The sequence below is a fragment of the Plectropomus leopardus genome, chromosome 7 (genome assembly GCF_026936395.1).
Source record: "Plectropomus leopardus strain MGB_pleo_1.0 chromosome 7, ASM2693639v1, whole genome shotgun sequence".
Taxonomy (NCBI): domain Eukaryota; kingdom Metazoa; phylum Chordata; class Actinopteri; order Perciformes; family Serranidae; genus Plectropomus; species Plectropomus leopardus.
This window is the reverse complement of record NC_142182.1, coordinates 18505316-18529786: the sequence shown is the minus strand read 5'-3', so window position 1 is coordinate 18529786 and position 24471 is coordinate 18505316. Positions and strand designations below refer to the sequence as shown.

General features: G+C 38.3%; 1 protein-coding gene across 1 annotated transcript in view; it reads right to left on the bottom strand.

Moving 5' to 3' along the window:
• ccnd2a (cyclin D2, a) overlaps positions 1–6064 on the bottom strand; it is a 166782-nt gene extending 160718 nt beyond the window's left edge. Inside the window, exon 1 of the mRNA XM_042495473.2 lies at positions 5956–6064. The gene's annotated coding sequence lies outside the window, so the exon portion shown is untranslated. The remainder of the gene's footprint in view (positions 1–5955) is intronic.
• Positions 6065–24471: the final 18407 nt, after the last annotated feature.

The window sequence follows — 24471 nt, the reverse complement described above, 5'->3', positions numbered from 1 at the left end:
ATGCCACAACACCGCAGTGTCAGTAGCTGATATACCTATCAGACAACAAGACACATCCTAAAACAGCTGTTAAGTTTGACTTACTGAGCTTTACAGTAACCACTGCAAAAAAAGAAAAAAAAAGTTTTTACTTCACTGATCACATAAAAAAAACACAAGACAAGCCTCAGTGAGCAGGCAAAGGCACATACTGTGCTACTTTTAACGATGCAAAGCTGGGAATTTGAGTAAACAAATACAGTACATAAAGTCTACAGCAATAACAGCAGTGCTATAGTCGATGCATCAATGTTTCAGCTGTTTTGGTTGGCATTAGCGGAGTGAAAGAGGCACATTTTCTTGCAACAGCTAAGCAAGATATAAATTTATGCACACTTAATATATATGATTTTTTTTAAGCATCAAACATAAAAACAACCTCTGACCTGCTATGTTAAAGCTTGAATATGAATAAACGAAAGGCTGTAATATAACCGAAAGTTCATTTGACACAGATGCTTTAATGTGTAACCCATGTAACTGCATTCCTACAGTACTTAGCCGGCACAATGAGCATCACCAAGCCAGGATTTTCTTTCTGCAGAGCAGCCGCAAAATCTCAAAGTTGATCTTGGTCCAATTCTATAGCAGACACATCCGCACAAACAATCTGACACTGCTCTGCCTCCTCCTTCTGCTGCTTTCTGCTGCACTTAAAACATGCCAGTAGTCACCCACAGGAGCGATCCTAGACTCTCGAGGGCCCAGGCGAAGGGAGCCCATAGAGTCCTTGTTAGTCACAGCTAACAGTCAGTAGGTTTACATGCACAGTTATGGGGAGCTACGGTTATAACTCAGTTAAGCCATTTAATTGGACAAGCATCGGGGAAGAATTGATTTCTTCAACTCCACCATTGTGAGTGGGGATATGCTCCTTTCAGCTAGTTGCTATAAACTGATTTACAATGTTTACTTACAATAAACTTTTGGGTAGAAAACCACCACAGCACGTACATATAATGAAACAGTGCAAAGCAAACTCTGCCTTAATTGATTAGTTTTAAGCCATCTAAAAAAAGTCAACATCAGTTTAAATATACACTATATTTAGAGTATTTTCACCATTTTACCTTGCCCTTACTGACATTTTACTTCACTGAATGGCAGAGTTGCTGTTCTACTGCTGCCTCAATCAGCTATTGTTGAGGTAAAGCGGAGCAAATATTCAAATATAGTGTACTCTGAAATGGATATTTGATTAATTTATCAATATGCGTTACCTAAAACTGTCCTTCACATAGGCCAAAATAAAAAACACAAGTACCTCCCCAGTGCTTAATTTTTTTTAAATGCCTTACACGTTTTGCATCACCTCTTCTCCCCTCATAAACTAACAGTCCCTGAGTGGCGATGTTAAATCAATTTAGGGGCCTGCGATCAATATGGGCCAATACGCTCATTTTACACAGTCGATTATAGGGGAAGCTGCCACCCCTTTCTTTGCTTTTGGCCAAAAATAAAAAATAAAAACAACATACACATAATTGGAAATAATTCAAACTGGCTTATTCTGTTCAAAAATGCTATCTGGGAAAAAAATGTTTTCATTTTAATTCAAGCCATGATCTTTTTCCTAAAACTAAAAACACAGTTTGGCTATTGTTTACATATGACGTGCGTGTCTGTGACTCACAGTGCCTCCGAAAACCAAACATTTTCACACTGATGATTTATTCCAAATCAAACAGCATTATTCCATGGATGTATTATAGTGAAGCATTTCCCTCATCATCTTGCTCTCTGCTGCTCGCCATGACATCATCTACTGGACGCTGTGTGACGGTGACACAGAATTTCAAAATAAGGGCGTGCCCGAAAAAGTGTGATATGGATCGATGTTTACACTTTGCATCGATGTTAACTGATCGTTGCTCATTTTGTCGATATATTGATGCAGATCGATGGATTGTTACACCTCTACTAATCCCTTCTTGACATTTTGTGAGTTTAATTTGGTTATGTGTTAGACTGAAAAAGCTAAGCGAACTTTAAACAGGGAGTGGCATGGGCACCACACACAATTACAATCATGTACCGTATAGACCAGTGAAATGTCAGGAAGGTATGAAGGCATAAACATAGATACCACCCAAGCCCACAGTAGTATCATGCTGCATGTAGGCATGGTTAGAGAAGCATTTTGACTCATGGAATGAGTCAAAATCATACAAGTAAAAAGAACTGTGAAGGAGGAAACTGATGTTTATCACTGAAACATTTTCACTTGCATATTTTGTTTTCTTTGTACTTATGATGTGGCAACCTGGTCCTAAACCCAACTGCAACTCTTCTGATGCTGAAATGTGGTGACTACATGAATAAACACTAATCTCTATAAATGAAGTCATATTCTTTTTATTTCTCAGCCATATTTTATTCATATATTTTTGGTAACATTCTGTACTCCTATAACATTAACAGCCAGTAAAGCAAATAAATTCACTCCTCTTTCTCATCAAAACTATGACATCTTCTCAGCACAACTGCATTGTGCATTTAAAGAAATCAAACCACCAAAACAAAGCGGTCTGTCTGTCACAGCTGACATACGCCTTGTTTGAGTTTAGGAAGCGTGCCAGGAAGTGATGACGTCAGTGTGTTTCATGTTAGACGAGAACTCGGTTTGCTGTGAGGGAAGCTCAACATGAAAACAAACACTTCTCGCCTGCCTGCAAGGTGTCATCGGTTTTTGAGATAACTGACATGCAGGTTAAAGTTTTGGATTTTCAGCACTCCAACAGCAGTTTTAAAAAAAATCAATGTGCACAGTATGCATGATTAGATCTAAAAATATTTTTCTCTGACAAATATGTTAGTGTTCAAGTAACTACACTTCTTCTTGCCAGCTCAGCTGTTGATATAAGATTCAACAACAACAAAGGTTTATTTGAGTCTATTAGTTGTATGTTGGACTGATCAGTGGTGTACTTGGAGTTTTTACATGACAACGTGACTTGTCATCTCTCACAACTTGTGAAACAAGCTAAAAGAAAAAATGGCCACAAATAGCCAAGTGAGAAGTGTGGGCTGACTTTGTAACTGCAAAGGCATATTGATCATAGGCATTTTTTTATTTTATTTATCATATAACTGCATCCATTTTGCAGTTCAAAGCAACAGCAGAGGAATCGAAAACAATTTGTGGAAACTGGTCACCACATTTGAAGGAACAGTGTGTAATATTTGAGAGAACTTAGTAGCATCTAGTGGTGAGGCTTGCAAATTGCAACCAGCTGAAACTTCTCCCGGTTAGTATTCCCTCAGTTTTCAGGAGATTTTTACCTGAAGTCGCATTATTCAGAGGTCTCTTCCTCTCAAAAACAAAGGGAACTCGGCAATAAAAACAGTGGTAAAAACACTGAATAAGCAGTTTCACATTACATATCAGCTTTTCTCTGATGCTGTTTGGCATATCAAAAAAAATCGAACACTAACCCAGCACCTGCTTATTTCTGCTCAAATATTTTCTCTCAGACATTCAGGAGGTTTTTACTGGGAGCTGAGCTGCAGAAGTCTCTTCCTCTGCAAAACAAATGGACCCACTTAAACTGCTAAAAACTCAGAATAAAGTAGTTGCATGTTTAATTTTTTTTTTTTTTTTAACTGTGTTCTTCCAACTTTCTTGTCACACAAGCTACTACCAAGGCCATCACAAAAATGTGAAAAGGTGACTCACCCTATCTAGAACAATTGTTTGGTTTGTCTGTTCTGGGAAACTCTATAAAAAAAATCAAAAAGCAGTGCATGCAACATGGTGATCTGTCTAGACAAGAACCTGTTTCCTGGGTTTAAATGGCACATTCTAAGACAACAAAAACACAAATATTCTTATTTTCAGGTGATTATATACTAAAGAAAACATACTTATTATATTACATTCCATTTTATCCAGTATTTCCTTCTTAATCCTACACACTGAACCTCTTAAAGCTGGAAACTGCAGTATTTCCACACTTCGATCTTCAGTAACAGAGAGAAATGATAGTGATAATTATGTTTTTGATAAATGATTACATAACAAAATACTTTGGTAGAGTATTTTTGAAAGTCTTTTCTGTTTTTGTTTCACTTTCAATTGCATCTATCGATCTTAAAAAGGCAACATCACCAGTTTAGAGGAAACAGCTGACTGTGAAACCTATTCAGCGATCCCTCCTAACCACTCATTTTTCTCTTTGCAGTTTACATCCAAAACAATATCAAGAGGCCGAAAGCTGCCAGCAACCGAGCCTAAAATACCACTAAGTGTTTCACAGTCCAAGGACTTTTGTAGTTGAGTATATACCACCTACTAAGCTTTTACTGAAAGCTGCTAGTCTAATAGTGACAGAGTAGCGACTGCTGGAGCTGAGACACATTTCCTCTAAATAGAAACCCACTAACAAAGACTATGGTACAATAAAAACAAAATAAACTCAGCAAACTGTCCAAACCACAAATGTACTTAAAAGAAATGTGTCATATTTCCAGTGAAGTTACAGTGCGGAAAGTCATGATTGCACATCTAAAGTCAATCCTCTGCTCCACCATCACACAGACACACACACACACACACACACACACACACACACACACACACACACACACACACACACACACAACCAAGCCAGAGCTGCCAAAACTTCAGCCAATTCACTTTCTCAGTCAGTCTGACAGGAAGCTTTTCCCTCCCCCGTCTTCCTCAACCCCTCCTTCAGCTGATGTGGGCGTGCTGAGGAAACACAGAGCGTGCAGATGTTGACGTTCCACAACGAAAGCTGTGCCCACATCCGTTCAGAATGAAGACTTTTGTAGCCTATAGTAGGCTGTTCAGACGGATAGTAAAACAGCAGGCAGCAAAACATGGCACATCTACAGTGCAGTACACTTTCAGCACCACTGGAGCTCAGAGACAAGAACAGAAATGCTTTACTTAAACTAAACAGAAACTTAAAATCTGTGAGTTAGTGAGAGAGTAAGTGGCAGAGTGAGTTGGAGTGTATGAGACACACACACACACAGAGAAAATGCAGGGGGAAAAAGGCTGTCATTAACATGCTTTGTAATTGCTTTATACATGACGAGGAGCTTTTAAAACATAATTGAACGCTTTAACATGAAGTCTCCTGTCACTGTCTACCTGCTGAGTCAATAGATTGTCAAATTTTCTTGTCTTATAGCCTACTTAAAGCCATTCACGATAACTTCACTTATCACCACTCTGACACATTAGAGACTGCTCAGCTGCCTAATAACAGGTCTGTCTCAATCAGTCACTGTGCAAATGCTGAGTGATTTTCAGTGAACTCTGCTCCATCATTAGCCCGCTTAATGAAAATCAACCAAAGGCTTGTTAAGTTTAAACCACTAAGTTCTCTGTATATATTCTACTTCAGAGAAATATTCACCTCTCCTGGAAAACGAAAAATAAAAAGGGAGGCACAACTGAAAGCAAAACTCTACAGTATTTTTTGGTTTGTTGTTGTTGTTTTGCATAAAACTTCCACTGAGGTGGATTTCTCATTTTCAGATAACGTGTTTTAAGACGCCTATCAAACACACCAATGAATCTTTCCGTGATGTAACAGTCAAACCTTAAGACAGTGTTACAGAGACTTTTTGAGTGTTTGAGTAGACGGGAATTTCACTTTTTACTGTACAGTAGCGACGTCTCTCGGTTCATTCTCTAACGTTATGTTACAAGACCGCTTCACTGTGTAGCTTATGCTTTTACAGTTATTACAAAACCCCTCCATTTTTTCGTCCTCACTTTGTTACGCTACATGACAGCTGTTTTGCACGAGCACCGCTACTACTACTACGACTACTACTACTACGAGTCACGAGAACACTACACGAATGCTCGGCGCGCGCGCGCACACAGCTTACAAACACAGGTTTTATTAAAAATTGCGAGGAAACACACTTTTGTCTTACCTGTTTTAGCACTTTGGGCTCCCTTGGCTGTAGCACCGTCGCGCTTTTTTCGTAGTGAATACAGCGGAAGAGCTTTAAAACAGCGTGAGAGTTGTTTACAAAGTTTCACCGTGAACTCCGATTGGTCTGAGCGGAGTTTAGTCGACGCCCCAAACCGAGGTCACTGGGCCGAGTCTCAATCCTTGTTTCCTGGACTCGCTGCCTTCCCACAGACAGCGTGGCAAAGGAGGCAAGCTGTAGCGTCAATTGTGAAATTAATAAATATATATATTTATAGGTAATAAATAAATATATTTATTACCTGGTGTTTTGTTGTCATCTACTTTTTTGGCATAAACTAAAACGTTCAGACAGTTTAAGAGAAAAGGAAGGTACAAAACAAGACATATGATAGCTTGAAAAGGGGCGCATTCAAAGTCTATAGTTGCAATCCCTATTAGTGTCTATTAGTGGAATTGTCGAGGTACCCAACTTTTTTATTTAAAAAAAAACTGACAGCCTGTTATCTTCTTTTGACAGTGACTTGGAAATGTTTGACTATGACTTTATGAGAAATTAGAGTGAGGGGGCTACAAAAGGGCTTCAGCTTAAAATGGGAAAAGCCCTCCAGTCCGAAACATTTTTGAACACACTGTAAAATAAATACATAAATAAAAATTTGCCACATATGGCATACTGCATACTGCAGCACAACACTACAGTCCTTCGCTGCATTCCAGTTCTCACCACCTTTATTGCTTTTTTGGATGCTACATATAATAGGCAACTGGAGAAAAATGCCCATTTAAATTTAAAGCTGTTAGAATTCTTATATATGTAATTGGATTTTATCCATGGAACAATAAATCATACGCTTACAGGCTCAGCATTCTTCCTCCGGCAGCATCAAACAAAAGAGAAACAAGTCTTTCTAGGTACTATGACTGTAACTTTTTTGCGTTTGTTTTTGGCACCTTATATTCTTTATTGCCTTTGAGCAAATAATAAATTGCAGTTTTTGCATTTGGCAGCTTCCAGCCTGGTTTACTGTTCTACTTTAACGGACTTTGTTCTCTACACTGTTTACAGGTGAATCCTCTATATAAACCACCTAGGGGGTGTCCACGCATAAAAATTTGATTTTCTTGATTGATATGAGTGATATTTGCCTGTTATCATGTAGCATGCTGTATGCTGAAGTGTTAATACACAGCAAAAAATGTAATGATATATGTATGGTATATGAGACGCACAGTATGGAATTCAGTTGTAAATAACAATATTTCTATCACTTACCTAATGTAATGCACGTCTGCATTGGCATAGTGTGATAACATCTAACAATTCTACTGACTGGTGTGTTTTTACCTTAAAATTTCACACTGGATTTAATGAGTTCATTGAGGTCATGAAAATTCTGACAGATCAACTCTGTCCTCTATAAATAATATAATTTAGTATCTGCAGCAGTTAATACATTTGAAGAGGAAATAATTCTGCCTGAATTAGGTTTTCTGTCAACATAATGAGGAAATATTATTAATTAACATATCAAGCCAAGGCTGAATGTTTCTGCATCTGCTAAATGGTCATTGGCAATGTATTTAATTTTTTTTTTCTACGATATTGCTTGGTGAAAGGTCCTAGCTGGTAATCAGTTTACCTCTCTAACAAACCCACCGGCCTAGCCTAACAGGACAGGACATCACACCCATCCTCATCAATCTTTGATGTCATCACTTTCCAGATTATTGCACAGCAATTCACACCATAACCATCTACCAAGATGAGATCTAACAGTACATGATAGTCCACTCTGATCATCTAACATCCTTGTGTGAACAACTTCCCATGAGGTTTAAATGCTAGATACCTCGCACCTGCTAGTAGAACTGATGGAACCTCATGGATGAGCAGAGAAACACTTGAAGTGACCTCAGCCAGCAACTGTGAAAACAAACTGAGTAACAAATGAAGGCAAAAAGTTCCCAACAATGATCAGTTACCCTAACCTTTCTGCTAATACATACAATTACTTGAAAAGTACCATTTGGTAATAAGTAATTATAGTCTTGATTGATCTTCAAGCATTTTAATGACCCCTTATCTGCTGATACAGTCTGTAGTGTATGTAGAATACAAATGTACCTGTAGCACTTATGTTTCTTTCCCCCGAGCTTAAATTAAGCAGATAGTACAAATTTCTATTATTGATCCCCTTGTCGATGTGATATCTCCCGAGTAATGAAAATGTAATGAGAATATATATACGCATATAGAGTATATGTCTGTGTGTTCATACCGCCTAATCCAATGTAAGGTGCCGCATGTAATCCTCGTGCCTGCTGCTGCAGTGAAAGTCACCTGCATTTCTAAAGCTTCAAAGAAGGTTCTGATTAATGAATATGAATTTCACAGAAAGAGCCAGAAATAGAATTCACCACCTTGGTGCGCTCACATAATAAGTCTATTACAGGATTGGATTTAACTGAGGGGCTGGCTTTGATGAGACAAAATAATAATTTTGAAGATAAGGGAAGAAAAAAAAACTGAATGTATTTCTTCACAGACAGGCGTCATTGTGCCTGTGTAAAGGGAGCAGAAAGAGGGACTGAGGCAAATGTGTTCACGGGTGACATTGAATTCACAGAAATATATGCTCAAACCTTCCTGAGGTTTAATAATCAAACATACAGACTCACATACACACACAATTGTACACAGGCACAACAAGTCTAGTTTTTGGTATAGCAATTTTGTCCAGTGTGTTTATATGTGGTTCTGTGTATTTGTGCCAGGAATCAATAACCTTAAGAGATTCTATGTCTCAATGACCAATTCTGTCCACAGAAGAATAGTTAAAAATGTATTAACAGGCAACAACAAAAACATAGCTGATGCAAACACAATAGAGTTTGGTAATCAATTAGTAAAGCAAGTAAGTGTCATACTTTGTGGAAATGAACGCAAATCACTGATTGCAATAGTGGGTATTGAAAAACTCTGAAGTAGGTTATTGTTTGGAGCATGGCTTGCAGTTTGCATGATGTAGAATAACTTGGTTAAAATTTGCAAGGACTCTGGTATGTGTCCTTAAAGAATTACGTATATGAAATACGTAATCTGCAAAGTGACACTCATCGAGTGATTCACCTCTCAAAAATAATTGTAATATTTAGTAACATAGTCCTCGGTGCCATTTCAGCCACAGAAATCTCCAGCTTCAGTGAACAAACAGTTCTTCTGAGAAAACACTACTGAAATGATGTGTTTGATTGCTGTTTTCCTGCTGTGCTGCTGTTGAATGCTGAGAAAGGAAGGTTAGACTTAGCAGTCCATGATTTACTGATAAGAGTGTGCAGGTTTTGTAGAAATAAGGCAGCAGGGAACAAATGACAAAAAAAGTAAAGAATAAATGAATCAATTCTAAGCCTCACAAATACAGATAGATAGATGAAAGATTCGAACAGCAACATTGTTGATTTGTTCTTTTCACCTTTTCAGGTTAACCCTGAATAGGCCAAGTCAAATGACATCAAACCATAATTATCAGAGTATAAAAATATATACATTCTATTCCATTCAAATGTAATGTATTCTTTTCAGCTGGAGTACCATAATGGACTGGGAACAATTTCACCACGTAGCAGCTCCACAGTGCTTTATTCCACCCAGAGAGGTGGTCGTATGATGGCTATCATGTTCTTTGATTGCACTGCTTTCATGATCATCAGGCCTCTCAGGGTGAATGTCAAAGCGAAGCAGGTGGACAGCAGCATGGTTTCCAGGATTACAGACTATTTAATTGACAGGTAGTGCAGTTTGACTTCCTCCAGAGCATTGTGGTGGAAATGCTGAAGAACAGAAAGGAAGCTCACTGGGCACCACACCCCGAACCTTTCATACTCACTCTCTGCACAGCAGGCCTCAGATTTTCAGATTTAGCCCATCATTTCATATTTAGAGTTTTATACTGATGGCTCTTTTGCCGTAGGATGCACCAGTAGGGGTGGAGAGGAGGAGTCCATCTGCTCTTATATCACCACAAGGCGAGAAACAATTTGTAGTTGTTTACTGTATTCCTGAGGATAGTCCCAGGAGTTTGAGGCCAAGCGTAAACCAGGTTTTGCAACAAAGCACTGTATATGACATTTGAACATAAATACCACTATTGATATGTAGCCTAAAAATGTTGTGGAGTAATGGTATCCCGTGTGTAAACTGAACTACTCTGTTTTTTGTTGTGGAAGATGGTCCAGCCGCAAGCTGGCGCAGTCAAGTCTGTGAATGTGTCCCACCAATTCATTCTCATCCCAACTCGTCAAATATCACCACTTGGTCAGTATTCAGTACATATTATGTGCTTGGTATCCTCCTGAGCTTGTTGTGGATGTTGTGGGACGGCGTGTCAATTTAACCTTGTTAAATGCATTGTGTCTCTTCAAAAAAAAAAAAATTGTTTTCACAGGACAGATACTGTTTCGGCTCATTATATGCATACAGTCTCAAAAATAAGCTTACATTATCTTTAAAACCACTTGTATTTATATTTACTTCCTTGTGCAACACAAGCAAGTTCATAGGTTCAGGCAGCAAAAGCACTTGGTTAGATTTAGAAGAAAACATCATGATTTGGCTCCACGTTCCTCAGGGAAGCAAACAGCCCAAGCCCGGGTGAAAGTCTGGGCTTTATTGTTTACGTTAAAAGATGACTGGTGCTTTTACAACAGTAAAATAGCACTAAAATCAATGGTTAAAATACCTGGAGTGTACTACTTGCTTTTATTTGCACTTGTGTATGATATATCAACAGAAATCTTTAAATTACTATGATGTTAATTAGACAAATAGTGAACAGTAATCAATCAACCAATTAAAATTTGCTTTGTACTTTTTTGTGAAATGTCATTTTAAATATACTACAGTATATTGTATATTTCATTGAATTTTTAAGTTAACATTTCCTGTAGGGAAACAAATTGCTAAAAAGTAACATTCCTATTTGAAGGTTCTTTTCTCCTCCCAGGGAAGCACATGACTTATTCACCTTGGTTTAGCAGTTTTGCTCCACTTTGCCCTAAAAGTGACTACAGCATGTTTCTACATTGATTAGCTTTGTGAATATACCATATAGGCCATGTTAACTTATTAAAAACATACCATTTTTGTCTACGATTAGCTCAGAAATCTCTGCCTAATTAAAATGGCTCCACAGGCCCCAAAGTGCTGCATGCTGGCAGAGTGAAAAATAGGATTATGCGTGTTCATCTGCATTGTTTTTCTCAGCAATAAACACTAATGTATCACAAGAAAAGCAGACTACCTATCTTTAAGAAGTGTGCTTACAGGTAACTATTTAAATTTAATTGGAAGAAAGAATAGAGAACAGAAATAGGTAATTATTTTTCAGACAGGAAAACAGTATGCAAATCAATAAGAAGATGTAAAAAAAAAAAAAAGAAAAAAATAAGACTTGATTGCTTAATTAAGCCCTGCAGTTTTGATCTTTGGGTCTTACTATTCTAAGTGGGTGCCACAACTTTTTTTTGTGGGTTTGCTTAATTATGATGCTTAATCCATAGGCTCTCCTGAGGGTCAGACTACAGCACTGCAGTAATTAAATCAAAGAACTGAAGCGAATGAGGAAATGTTTTTCCTTTCTTTCTTAGTATTTCTTTGTGAAGTTGAACAATGTAGGACAAGCTTGGTATATGCTGATGTTATTATGTTTAGAAAACGTGATTACAGAGAATGTTAATTATTTGCAGATTTCAGAAAGCAGCTGGCTTGGGATATGAGAACCAAACACAAGATTGAGAGAGAAGAAGACATTTTAATTACCATTTTTGTATTTGATCATGAAAAAGTTGCTAGTATGTGAGTAACATTTTAATATAACCTTGTTATTATGAGCACTGCGATGGACCTTAAACTTCAACCTCAACCTCATCCTGAACAATTTTCTATTATTCTTCATCAGTCTGACTGATTTGGACCGAATTCTCATTAATGCTTTATTGCAGAGCTCTGATAGTAATAATAAGAAATATTTCAAATCAAATGAAACAACAGTTTGAATTTTTTGATGCAGAATTTAATCAGTGTTGAATAACGGAAACTGAGTTAAATTTCTGCTGGGTTAAATTATTACACCCTGTCGAGTGTGTTATTCTTTTCGCTGTCACATTGATATATTAAGCCAATGTAAAATATTATTTAAATCATAAAACAGTAGCATTTGATGTTATTTATATAGCACCTTTCATATAAAAAAATGCAGCTCAACTGCATCAAATGAAGGAGGAAAAAAAGTAAGTATACTTACTCAAGTAGTAGTTTACCTACTTTGAGGTACAGTGTACAATTTTGGTATGTAGACCTGTAATTGTATAATACTGTATTTAAAAGGAAACTTTTTACAACCAGAAGTGGGATCAAGTCACTCTCTTGAAAAGACTTGTGAACTCTCTTCACAAGTAAGACTTAAGTATTTGCACTTAAGTCCCAGGTCAAAGCAGTCTAGTCCCAATTCAAGTCTCACATGCTAAAATTTGAGTTTTGAGTCTTAATGTACTCCCCTAATGTCATTTTAACAACAAAATAATGAGAAATGTTTGTAGAACCTTGAAAAACCCTACAAGGGTTTATATCAAAACGTATTTTAGATACTTTAAGTACTTTAAAAAAGGCCTTCTTAAAGAAATCAATATCAGTCTAGATGTACACTATATTTAGAGCATTTTCATCGCTTTACCTTGCCATAACACAGCCTTTTTCTTGGTACTATTTTTCTCATTCACCACCGGTCAGCTGTTTGGGTCAGAAAGTGCTGTTAGCAGCTGTTACGTGATCCAACTGAAACAACACTTTATGCTAAAAACACTCTCAATACAGCATCCACTTGGATGGATATAATACTTTTCAGGTAGGCCATTTTTAAAGTCTCTGAAATACTTTTTGATATCAACCCCTCTCTACAGCATGGTAATGCTAAGCTTTGGGGGCTGATCGCCAGCCACTGTATGTATTACACTGACCACTCATAAGTATCTCATAAAGCCCCACCTCAAAAATCCTGAACTATCACTTTAATATTAGCTTCAGCTTACAGTTCCTTGTTTAATTTCAAATATTGAACAACGTTGGAAGTTGTTGCCTCTCCATCTATAATTTTCAACCTGTACATTTTGCATACTGCAATTCTTTTTCAAAGACCACCATGTTTGTATGTGAACGCAATTATCTTTGGTGTAATTTTTTTCAGATGCTGCTCATGAAAATTGCAGTAGTTCATCATGGTTCTTTCCTGCAACTTGACTGGATGCTGTTGGATTGGTTTAGGCAAAGTAGATCTGGGGAATAACGTGCTGACTTGCTGAAAAAGAATATCATTAATGTTAGTTTAATCAAGAAATTATTGGAAATGAATGACTTTGCGGAACACTTTTTAAGTAAAGTTTAAATAACATTTAAATTTTTGGGCTTGGGGAAAGGTACCAAGTATTTACAAAAGGCTAAAGCACAGGTGAAGTCATTGTAAAGCTATACTAATATGTTTCTTTTCAGATTAGGATTTAACATTAAAAACACATGATTAGCACATAAATATATCAAAATGTTAAAGATGAAAAAAATACTATCTATGTGGGGCTGAACCTGAACCTGAACAATTATTCCTCAACTGACCTGTGCATGCTGTTCCTTGACCACTATGTACTATACCTTATACATATACCTCTATACAGTGTCCACCTAACATCTCCCCCGCACCTGTTTGAATGATGGGAGAGAGTGTGGTAGGTATGTTAGCGAGGGAGGTCAAAAAAACTAACAGTGCCTTCCTGTGGCTGATGGCTTTTTTTCCGAGGCTCACGTTGAGATGCCCAGGGAGTGCTAGCAGGCTAATTAGCACAGTGCCAAGTGCTTAATCCCCATCTAAGTCATTAGTCTGTGAAACAAACAGTGGTGCTCAGATTGAAGGTAATTAAGAGCGATCTCTGACACACAGGCTGAGTGTTATTCCTCTAAGCTCAGCTTCACTGTCAAAACAACTCTCCAGTTTACATTCAGCAGTTCAGAACAAATGTTCACATATGCACACCCACATACTGTATTTGTGTTCATACAATTACACAGACTGACACTCCGACAATGGGCAAGACTGACTGAGTACTGCAGGGTCCTCAGCAGGTCTGTGATCCATGGCAGAATATATAGTTTAAGGACTGCTCTTCTTCCACCCTCCTCTGCAAAATTATAATGCAGCCTTCTCTTTCATTTATTCCCACTTTGGTCGTCCCTGATAGCAGTCATGCCTGACACACGACGCGATTAAATTTAACTGCCTGGATGTTACAGCCAGTAACGAGCAGGTGTGTCTATGTTCTCTTGGAACACATGTCTTAGGGTGCCTGTGTGAAATTTATGATTCATAATTAAACACAGTGAGACACACTAGAGGAAGCTCAGCTTATTTAATTATTGTTATCATTTCTACCAGTCTCACCCCAGTACCTTGATTGCAGTGTCTAAAGATCAGATCGGCCCACTGGATGGACACTGCATTGCTGTCACTGGTTTGGAAAAGGAGTCATATGGACAACCAAATGAAAGCAAAGAAACACAGGGATACATTCACTTGTGGCAGCCAATTAAAGGCTAAAAAATAAATGTATAATTTCTCAGAAGGTTCTCAAGGGCCTACTCACAGCATATATTTGTGTTTTTCTTGGAGCAGTTTATTTCATTGCGTCTGTGCGTGGGCATTTATTCGTCTAAGTCAACTGTTAATGGTACACCCACCAAGGACACAAGCATGCTAAATGGGTGAGAACAGAAAATCCATCACGTTTAATCTCTTTGGCTCAGATGTCTGAGGTCCAACAAATGCAGCCATTTTCTGTAATATCACATTGGTTGTATAAGTTTTGCAAGCTAAGAGCACAGTGCAGAAGAAAACTCACCTAAAAACTGCAGCAGTTATCCATTGGTTTGTGGATGACCAATGAGTTGTTTGTAATATTTTGTCACAGATTAATCCCTAGTCTTCTACTGGGAAGACAGGTATAATCATTAGATCCTGTAAGCTACACTCCACCAATCCTTTGGGTTTTGCAGTGCATACAGCACAACATCGTGATGCCAAAAGCCACCGTTTGTGTCTGCCTGATGTGCTGCTGGATGGCATCAGCTGAGGACGCATCTGCCCTGCTGCTTGGCATAAAACACATCACTTCCATAGCCAAAGACATCAGACACTACAACTCCAGTGTATGACGGAACACAGAGAACTATTAAGCTCAATCAGTATTGTGTGAACACATTTGGCAAAGGCTCAAATTAAACAGACGTTCATTTATATGTGAAAGTCCCCATTACAGTAGGTGTGAATATGTGTTTCATCAGTGTACCCCAGAAGCTTATTAATTTTAAAATAAGTTGTAAAGACAACAAACAAATGAATACAATAACAAGAAATGAAGATACGCTTCACACCACACTTTCACTGCATGTGTATGTGTGTGTGTGTGTGTGTGTGTGCGTGTGTGTTTCATACCTGTGTGTAAAGTATGAGCTTGTGGGAATTAAATTAAAGCAGCATGGATTTTTCTAGGCAAAAACATTTCATCAGCACTCAGGGTCCTTGCTGACTGTAATGTGTGTAATACATAAAAATGTATTATTGATTGAACAAGAAAAACATTTTAGTCTATTTTTCATCCTTTTTTATCCTCAGCTCCTCAGAGAAATATCCACACTGAATCGCGTGGGTGGCGTTCTATTCATTAGTCACACATACTGTATATTTGTATTTATAAGCTTGGTCATAGCTCATCTCTCTGTTTATTAAGTCATGCCCTCTCCAGAGTGCTGCTACATAACATTTATGATCTGTGATGGACAGCACCAGCAGAGGCTTGCAGGTGTGTATCACTGTCAATAGGGGGAGGTAGAGCACACAAAGTGACAGCTACAGAGAACTCCTTGAGGCACAATGCATCTGTCACAGAAAGCACAGGGCAGATGAAGTCATGTTTGCAAGATGCATACGGGAGCAAATGGAAGTCTTTGCTGTATGTACTTGCCTTCCTCAGCATTGCTGTGTGTTTTACAGACAAGCTGTACAGGCATGTATGGATTTGTTTTATTAAAGAGAAAATCTGATTCCCAGGAAAAAAGAGAGGAAAAAAAGACCTGTTAGGACACACTGCCACAAGCACATATTCAAAATACTCAGGAGACTTCTGACAAAAGAGAGGTGAGACATCTCCCTGATGCAAGTCTTTTTTACAGCAGGTAGACATGATGTCAGCCACCTTTCAAAGGTGCTTTTTTTTCAATAAACAGAGTCCTTCATCTCACCAGGGGTTCCAAAGCAACAGCAAAGCTCAGGTCTATTCAGACCACCTACTGATCCATCTGGGCTGCAAGGATTCACATATCATCCTTGACTCTTCACAAACAGAGAAATAGGGAGCAGAAGGAGCACAGTCAGGGAGGTTGTGTTTGTGTAATTTCTGTTTCGCACTGATCTGTCATCAGTCTACTCAGTAGGACAAGATAGATATAGCTGAATTAAAAACTGAATGCACATGTACATTTGCATAATACATTGGGCAGAGATCCCAGCTCTTGGTTGCAAATGGATGTATGACATCACCTTGCATTGTTGTGAAGAGCTAACACAGTTCTACTGATACCTGAAGAGATGAAGAAAAGAGATCCATTAGGAGAAGTAATACAAGAAGGGTCCTTGAAAAGAATATATACGCTTTACACTCAAGTGTTTTTGCAGCTTGCATGTACTCTTATGCATAATGTAGCCTACAAGTTGGTGTGATTAGCTATTCTGTGATGGGACCTTATCATGATTGGGAATCATGATAAGGTTACAAGCTTGCCTCTTCATACGTATATTAAGAGTGTTAGGCCGCCATGCTAGGTTAGGGGTGAGGGATGTGGACCTACCTGTTGTCTGGCTGTCCCAGCCCTGAGCCGTAGGCTGTCACTTGATCAGCTCGCTCTCCAGCACTGCTTTGCTTCAGCACTCAGCTGACAGTTCAGTTAGACATTAGAAAATGTGGACAATGACAAAAAAACAAAATTTTATGGAGAAAGGAGGAAACACCACTGTCCGTCTTCTTCTAGGCACCTAGAAAACATCTCTTTCCAACTGAGGCTACACACCTGGTCTGAATCATCTTAATTATTTCCATCCACCCTCCTTCAGACTCACACAGGCTCCACCCCTCGGTAAGCCCAGCCCACCTATCCTGACAGCCATGCATTACAGCCAAAAAAGGAGAGTGTGCCTTGACATTGTCTCTTTTTATAGTGGTGGTTGTTTTCCTGACCACCAACTGAAGGTCAGAGTTATATTTACTACTGCATCACTGGAGTGGATGTGAATGATCAAATTAGGAGGTACAGATTAGTGAGGCAAGATGCTGTGATCAGAGTGAAGTGAGTCACTTGATTAAATAGAGCTCTGCTCCTGAAACTCTGTCACGATCAGGTACACAGCAAATCCACTAAGATGGTGTCTGAAATAAGACAGGAAATTGATTCCCAATCAGTGGAATGACATGAAGTGAGCAGACTGTGTTTTCACACTTTTAGCTATTGAGGGAATACTGCGTCCAGATATAGCATAATTACAGCATAAATGCCCCTAAATGATTTACTCAACTCCAAACCATTTCATTTCAGAGGAAGTATATTTGTTTAAGTAACATTATATTATTATGATTATGATCTCTTACAAACAAGTAAAATATACATTTTTTCTAAAGTTATCAGCAAATTCATCACTGTTTTATGTGTGTGTGTGTGTGTGTGTGTGTGTGTGTGTGTGTGTGTGTGTGTTAATTTTAAAATGCCCAAATTTAAAGCAGAAATGTTTTCAGCGTGGTACAAAAAACAGTTTTGGCCTCTAGCTGATTTCAACATTCATGACAACTGAATGGGGAAAATTTCTTTACAACTAACCCATTTACATTTTCATAAAGGCCCAAAGTTATGTATATTTAAGGGCAGGCAGGCTGTCTGCTAAGTGTTGCAACAATATGTAGGTCAGATCCACCTCGCTCTTCCACAGCTCCAACCTCTCCTCCAAATATGGTCACATTAGGGTTCCAAAAAAACATTTAAAATGCCAGTCCATAAATCAGTGGGTGACATCGTAGTACCTACATACAGCCATTATTTTAGCAGTCTGTCTGACAGATGGTGGTCAAGTTGCATTGTGGACAATGTAGCCGTCAGGTTTTGTCAGCTAAGGAGAATTCCTGGTACTTTTTTCAATAGCATTTTGATTGAGGTTCTATGTGAGCTGAGCCAGTACTTCAAGATGGAGTCAAAACACTGCAGACCATTGACTGGTCAGAGAGAATCATTTCTGGTGTGATACAAAACAATTATTACAAACTTTCCAATTTTCAACAGGCAAGCTATTGTCAATACCTGCTGCAGGTTTTGTTTCATTTCACCCAAGTTTTTAAAAGTGGCAGCCTGCAAAACTTTGCCATACACTTTGCCGTAAAGTAAATAAAAATAAAGAAAGGCAACTCAATCAGTCATTCATACATGTCAGCTTTCTGCCCTGTAGTGGTCATTAGAAGGAATGGCAATGTGATTTTACACTCTAAATGCACAAAAGTCCTACTGAGAGTTGCTCTCTCTGTATGGAATTGCCTGCTCATACTCAATTTTACACATTCAGTTCTTGATGATGAAAGTCAAGCACTTCTCTCTATTTTTGATTAAAAAATGCACCCCCCCTCACCACCACCAAACACATCAACACTGTCATGAACTTCACCACTATTGTGTCATCTGTTAATGCAAACCCCACTCTAAAAGTATGAAAATACACATTTTCACAGACATTCAAAAAACAATAACAAAACAAAAGAGAAAGCCCAAAGCAAACAGAATTCACTAAACCATTAAGGGTTATATGCTTACCTTTTAAACACTTCTCAACAGCCAGACTACACAAAATCACCAGCCAAGTACAAAGAGTTTATTGTGAAAGCAAGATACTATACTGCTACACTTGTCAGAAAAGCTTTGAATGATAATAAGTATGCGCAGAACGTTGAGTAGGTATGAAAGAAAACAGGTTTCTTCAAATTGAGGGTACACCCATGTGTAACCGTGTCTTTGCAAAGTTTACAAAAAGTGTAAGAAATAATTTAATTCAGGGATTACAGCAAAATTGCTTTCAACAGTATTCAAATATATTCTTGTGAGTTAAATGAATAAAGAAAATGTATTTGTTTGTTCACTTTCCTGTAAGGCATGATGTTTTAAGAGTAAACCAGCTGAAAACCACAGGAGACCTTTAATACAAATTGGCCAATTGGGCCTTTGGCGATCCTGCAAGGAGGTGGCTAAAAATGTGTATGGAATATGTGAACACACAGGGTGCATAATTGCCAGATTGGTCTAATTTGGCTTGGGCTGTATGACTAAAACTGATAGTGAGCTTGCTTTACATGTGTAGTGCTATGCTAGTTTTTGAATACCAAGCTTAATTATTCAATTTAGCTATTAGTTTAATAGCAGTAAGACATAGCTGATTATTTTTTTTAATAAAGCAGAATTAAGTCAAGCAAAATCTTTGACTGGATTTTTGTTGATGAAGATATTTATTCTTCTTTACTCTGCAGGAATGCAAAACATCCCTGTTGAAGGACTTAAAGGTCCAGTGTGTGGGATTTTGGAGCATTTGGCAAAAATAGTATAATTATTATATTTATTACTAGTTTATAATCACCTGAAGGTAAGAATAAGATTGAGCTGTTTATATCTACATTTGACACGGATCCTCTTGCATAGTCTGCCATGTTGTTTCTACAGTATCCAAAAAACAGACAAACCAAACTCTGGCTCTAGATAGGGCCATTTATGTGTGTGTGTGTGTTTTTTTTTTTTTTTGCGAAGGCCACCATAGTTCTACACATTTTCACATTGAAGAAGTTTCCGTTTTGCTAACTCGCTGCTAAACAAGCTTAACATTTGTCCAGTTTTGACCACATAAACAGCTTACTGCCGTTTTTTTTGCTTGAAACTCGTACTACATCCATCAATCGATCCACCCTGATGAAGTCAATTTGACTTCCTGTCCTTTTTTACCTGGATTGTGTCTTGTCTCTCAGCAGGGAACCTTGTTAGCACTCTTCTTGTGGCTGCAGGGCCCAGTTGCTGGTTCTGATTACTGCATGCTTTGTTAGTCATCGTGATTGTCACCATTATCACCTTCCTCATCAGCCAAACGGTGGAACTTATAGTAATTGTAATTGCCTGCTTAGTGGTTGAGTGTGTGCCTCTTTTGGTCCTCCCATGGCTGTCTGTTGTCTCAGATAATATGTAATTAGCTGGATAATCTTTGGTCTTTAGAGCTCGTTTTGGAAATTGCAAGTTATTTTTTTCCTTGCAGTGAGGAGAAAAAAGACTAACACGTACTTACCAAGGCCCACATGCAAAGCCAGAGAATTTGATGTTGTTTAGTTACAGTGCTTTGGTAAAAGACAGAGAGTCAATAAAGAATCTCAGACCGTCCCATTTGTTTTTAAGAGTTGCTAGATAATCTTACTACGTGCTCTTTCTACTATTGGAAATTTACAGCTTTTAGGGAATTGATACAAAGTCTATTATCCTGTCTCAAACTTAAAAACCTCTGACTTTAGTAAAAGGCTAGAGTACAGATGCAAAGAGGGATTTCGCATTTCATTTCGAACACAATTTTTAATAGAAGCAAATCTCAAAGGGCAACAGGGAAAAGATAATAAGTGAAATGTTCTTATGTCAGAATGGGAACAAGAATGAAACACTGATAACTACACAGGGGGATCATCTCTTCTCTGTGCTGTAGTAGACCTATACAATATTAAGTGCAAAGACTTTCTGTTTCAAGTCTTTTTCCTGTTATAACAAACTTCATTCTGATCTTACTCACAGCAAGCACAAGATGAGAGAGATGCATGTTAGTCAAGCGTATGCACACTTATGCAAATGAAGCAGGAAAACTACATAACTGTTATTTTCTTCTTTTTTTTTTACTCTGCTTCGCTTTTTATGTGTTACTGCACTCTCATGTTTGAGTCTTTGATCTCAGCTTTTCACAGTGTCACACTTTAAATGAGTAAAACAGACTTCTCACATCACACAGACTTATAAAAGTGGCTGGCTGTTAAAAGCAAAGCATTCTGACAGGATCATGATTTGTATAACTAATATTGTGGATGGCAACACTTTGTCTTTCCACGCCACAACTTAGAGATTGAATCGCTGATTTGGAAGGCTTACATCATCCTATCCAAATCCCCATCTGTTTGATGTTCTTAATTACATTTCAGGAAATTAGGCAAATAAGATGGACTGTGAGTTAGATGAGATTGTTGATAGCACTTTCAGAAACTCTTGTCAAAGAAAGCAAAAAGTGTGTGTCCTGAAATGTATAACTATTCCTTTAAGAATCTCTCTCTTGTGCAGCAACATAACAGTAAAAACAATCCAGTGAACTGTTTGCTGTCTCACCATTCATCCTAATGGCTTCTTCAGATCTGGTGTCACACAGGAATTAAACCTTGCATTTGATTCACACTATGCATTGAACACACTACCAGGCACATATTATTAAACACAAAGGCCAAAGTCAAGAAACGGAAGCACAGAAAACAAGCTTTTAAAGCCTTTGGGTAACCTGATTAGGACTCACTTAGAATACAAACAAAGGCTTTCTGAATAAAACATAAACCAGACCATCAAAAAAATCTAAATTAAGCACACAAATGAACCCCACAGTCATCCCATATGGGCCCTGAGTTTCTGAAAAATACCAAAGGATTTGTGCAGGCCACTAGTGCTGGACCTAGTAGAATTAGTGCCCTAGGCAAGCTTCTCATGTTGTCCCAACCACCCATCCATCTCCGCCCCCCAAAATATTATCGTTTATTTTTATTTCAATCATTATAAACAAGAACAAGAGCTCGTGAGAATCAACACAGACAATCAACTTGGCAAAAGAATACAATATGTGCAAATTCGCAAATATGCTCTCCACATACACTTCACTCCACCAATGCTTCAGCATGTTCAGACTGTGATGATCAGTCACTGATGAAGACATTACGGTGAACTGCATTGCCAGGACTAGAGGTGGTACCCCTACTACAGACCAACTGTTAGCACTACGTTACATACCCTTATACAGCAGTTTGTATGGTATCCTACGAAAATGCACCCACTACAGTTTGAAGTTACATAATTAATGTAAAATCACAGAGGAAGGGTTTAGCAAAAGAAACATGGTAACAACATATCTTAAAATGAGCTGAGCTCACTCAAAGTTCCCAAGGTCCTGAACAATGGTCTCCTTGGGAAAGTCCCTGGGGAAAGTCCTGTGTTCTGTGACCCATCTATTGACCCAACCTGACTACTTATGGACCACTTTCATCTCTTCTCCCACAGCACACTGGTCACATGATCGTAGCCTTCCAAAATATGTTGGTTATGCACTTATTCCCTGTTCATTGTTATTTGGGATATGTACAAAATTTGGTGCATTAGTTTGTCCAAAAATGTATGAACAGTGCATGAGAAGAGCCTGGTCACTTAAAGAAACAGCCACCACTACAGACCACCAGCCTGCAACCATCCGGATGATGTGATGTTTCTCTTTCTGTATCAGTTCTGGATTTTCTGCCACCCCAAACACATAGGCAGTCAATCACAGACTGCATTATAGTTGATAATGCAGCATGCAGGCTTCTGCTTTCAAAACAGAAATGGCGGCTCCAGCAGCAACAAGCCTAATTCTAACAGCTAAGTCAGTAATAAAGTTGACAATTAAACAAGAACAAGAGCATGCACTCATAGAGTTCGTCAGAGAAAAATACTTTTTTCCCGCTTTTTGACAGGAAAATTGTTCCCGGTACAAATCCATATCCATTGTTGTTTCACGACTGATCGTGATAATGACGGTGCCGATACAAGAGGCTGCAAAGCTGGGGATCACGCCCATACTGATCACAATGCTTTGGACAGACAAAAAGGTTGCTGACAGCTTACAGACAGTTACTATCTAATTGATAACATATTTGTGTAGCAGAGGCTAGTGTTAACATCAGGATTGGCTGAAGGAGTTTGTCAAAGTGAGTACTCCTGCCCACTGAAAGCATCATGGTGTTTGTGAGTCAGACCGATACAGAGAAACTGTGTTGAGCTGACATCATCAGGATGTTTTTAGCGGGCTAGCAGACCACAGTATTGCAGTTTTAAAACCTTGCAAGACGTGATAATGCCTGGTTCACCCAAAGGATCACATACAAAGAAGACCAACAACAAAACAGCACTGTCTATTCAGTATAGTGAAGAGAGTTTACAGATTTGTGCATTTGTGAGATTAAATTACCCCTCAGGCCTGGACTCAGTGCTTTATGGTTATTTATATCCCAGGGAAGAATGTGCTCACTTCAAAAGAAGAAACTGATGGTTGTAAAGAAGTAGTACACTGTACATTTAGTTGTAGAACCCTCTACAGCATGGCCAAATGGGACTGTGACACCAAATGTCCACTTCAAAATCAATGCTATTTCTGTATGTGTTCAACACATCTACATTTAGGCCAAGTGCAAGGGGGCAGCATCACCAAGGAAGATGTGATGGATAAAAAAAGTGCCTTCTGAGGGGATGTTCACAACTACAACCATCAAGAAGCTGTTTTCCAACTGGTGCCTTAAATGAAGAAGACAGGGAAAGAAATGGCACATCTTTGACTTCTTAATAGCTGTCCTGAGGACAGTATTAATTTTGCTTTGACATTTCACTAACAAGCTGAGATGGATCCACAGTCTTATTGTGTTAAATTACAATATAATTTACCTGTGACTGTAAGGAGCAGTAATTACAGGTACAAATGACTATTGATTATAGCGTATAAATCGTTATATTAGCAGCCATAATTAGAAATCCTTTGTCAGGTTATCTTACTGTAGAAGGTTACACAATTTATGACTGCCTTTGTGAGCAGCGAGACACTCAGTAAGTATCCTCAGTAAATATGCCAAAACTGCAGAAATCTTTTTAATTGCTGCCTCGGCTTCTTCTTTGTTATTCTCCAGATAACAGCGTGTGTACTGTACTCCTGGTGAATGTGGACAAAAAAATATTGGACTGAATGTTACTTTAGCAAATGAACCTTTACAGTGCAGTAAGATGAACTATTGATAAGCTTTTATACAAATGTGGTTAATTACTTGTGATAGATGCTTTAACAGAAAACACACTTTGGAGATCAATTGCAGAAAAAGGTGTGAGTGTGAACAGAAAGCTCATATTTAAACCTTCCTTTTTATAACATGACACGTGACCCTTGCAAAAAAGGGACCAGGTGCTCCTAGACCGTGAATGTCTGCTTACAAATTGCAGTTTTTGTCGTAGCATGACACAGGCTGATACAGGGCCAGACTGAGATTTATTTTCTGAAGTGTCAGCCTGCAGTTGTGTGTTGCTGCATAACGCTAATTATGA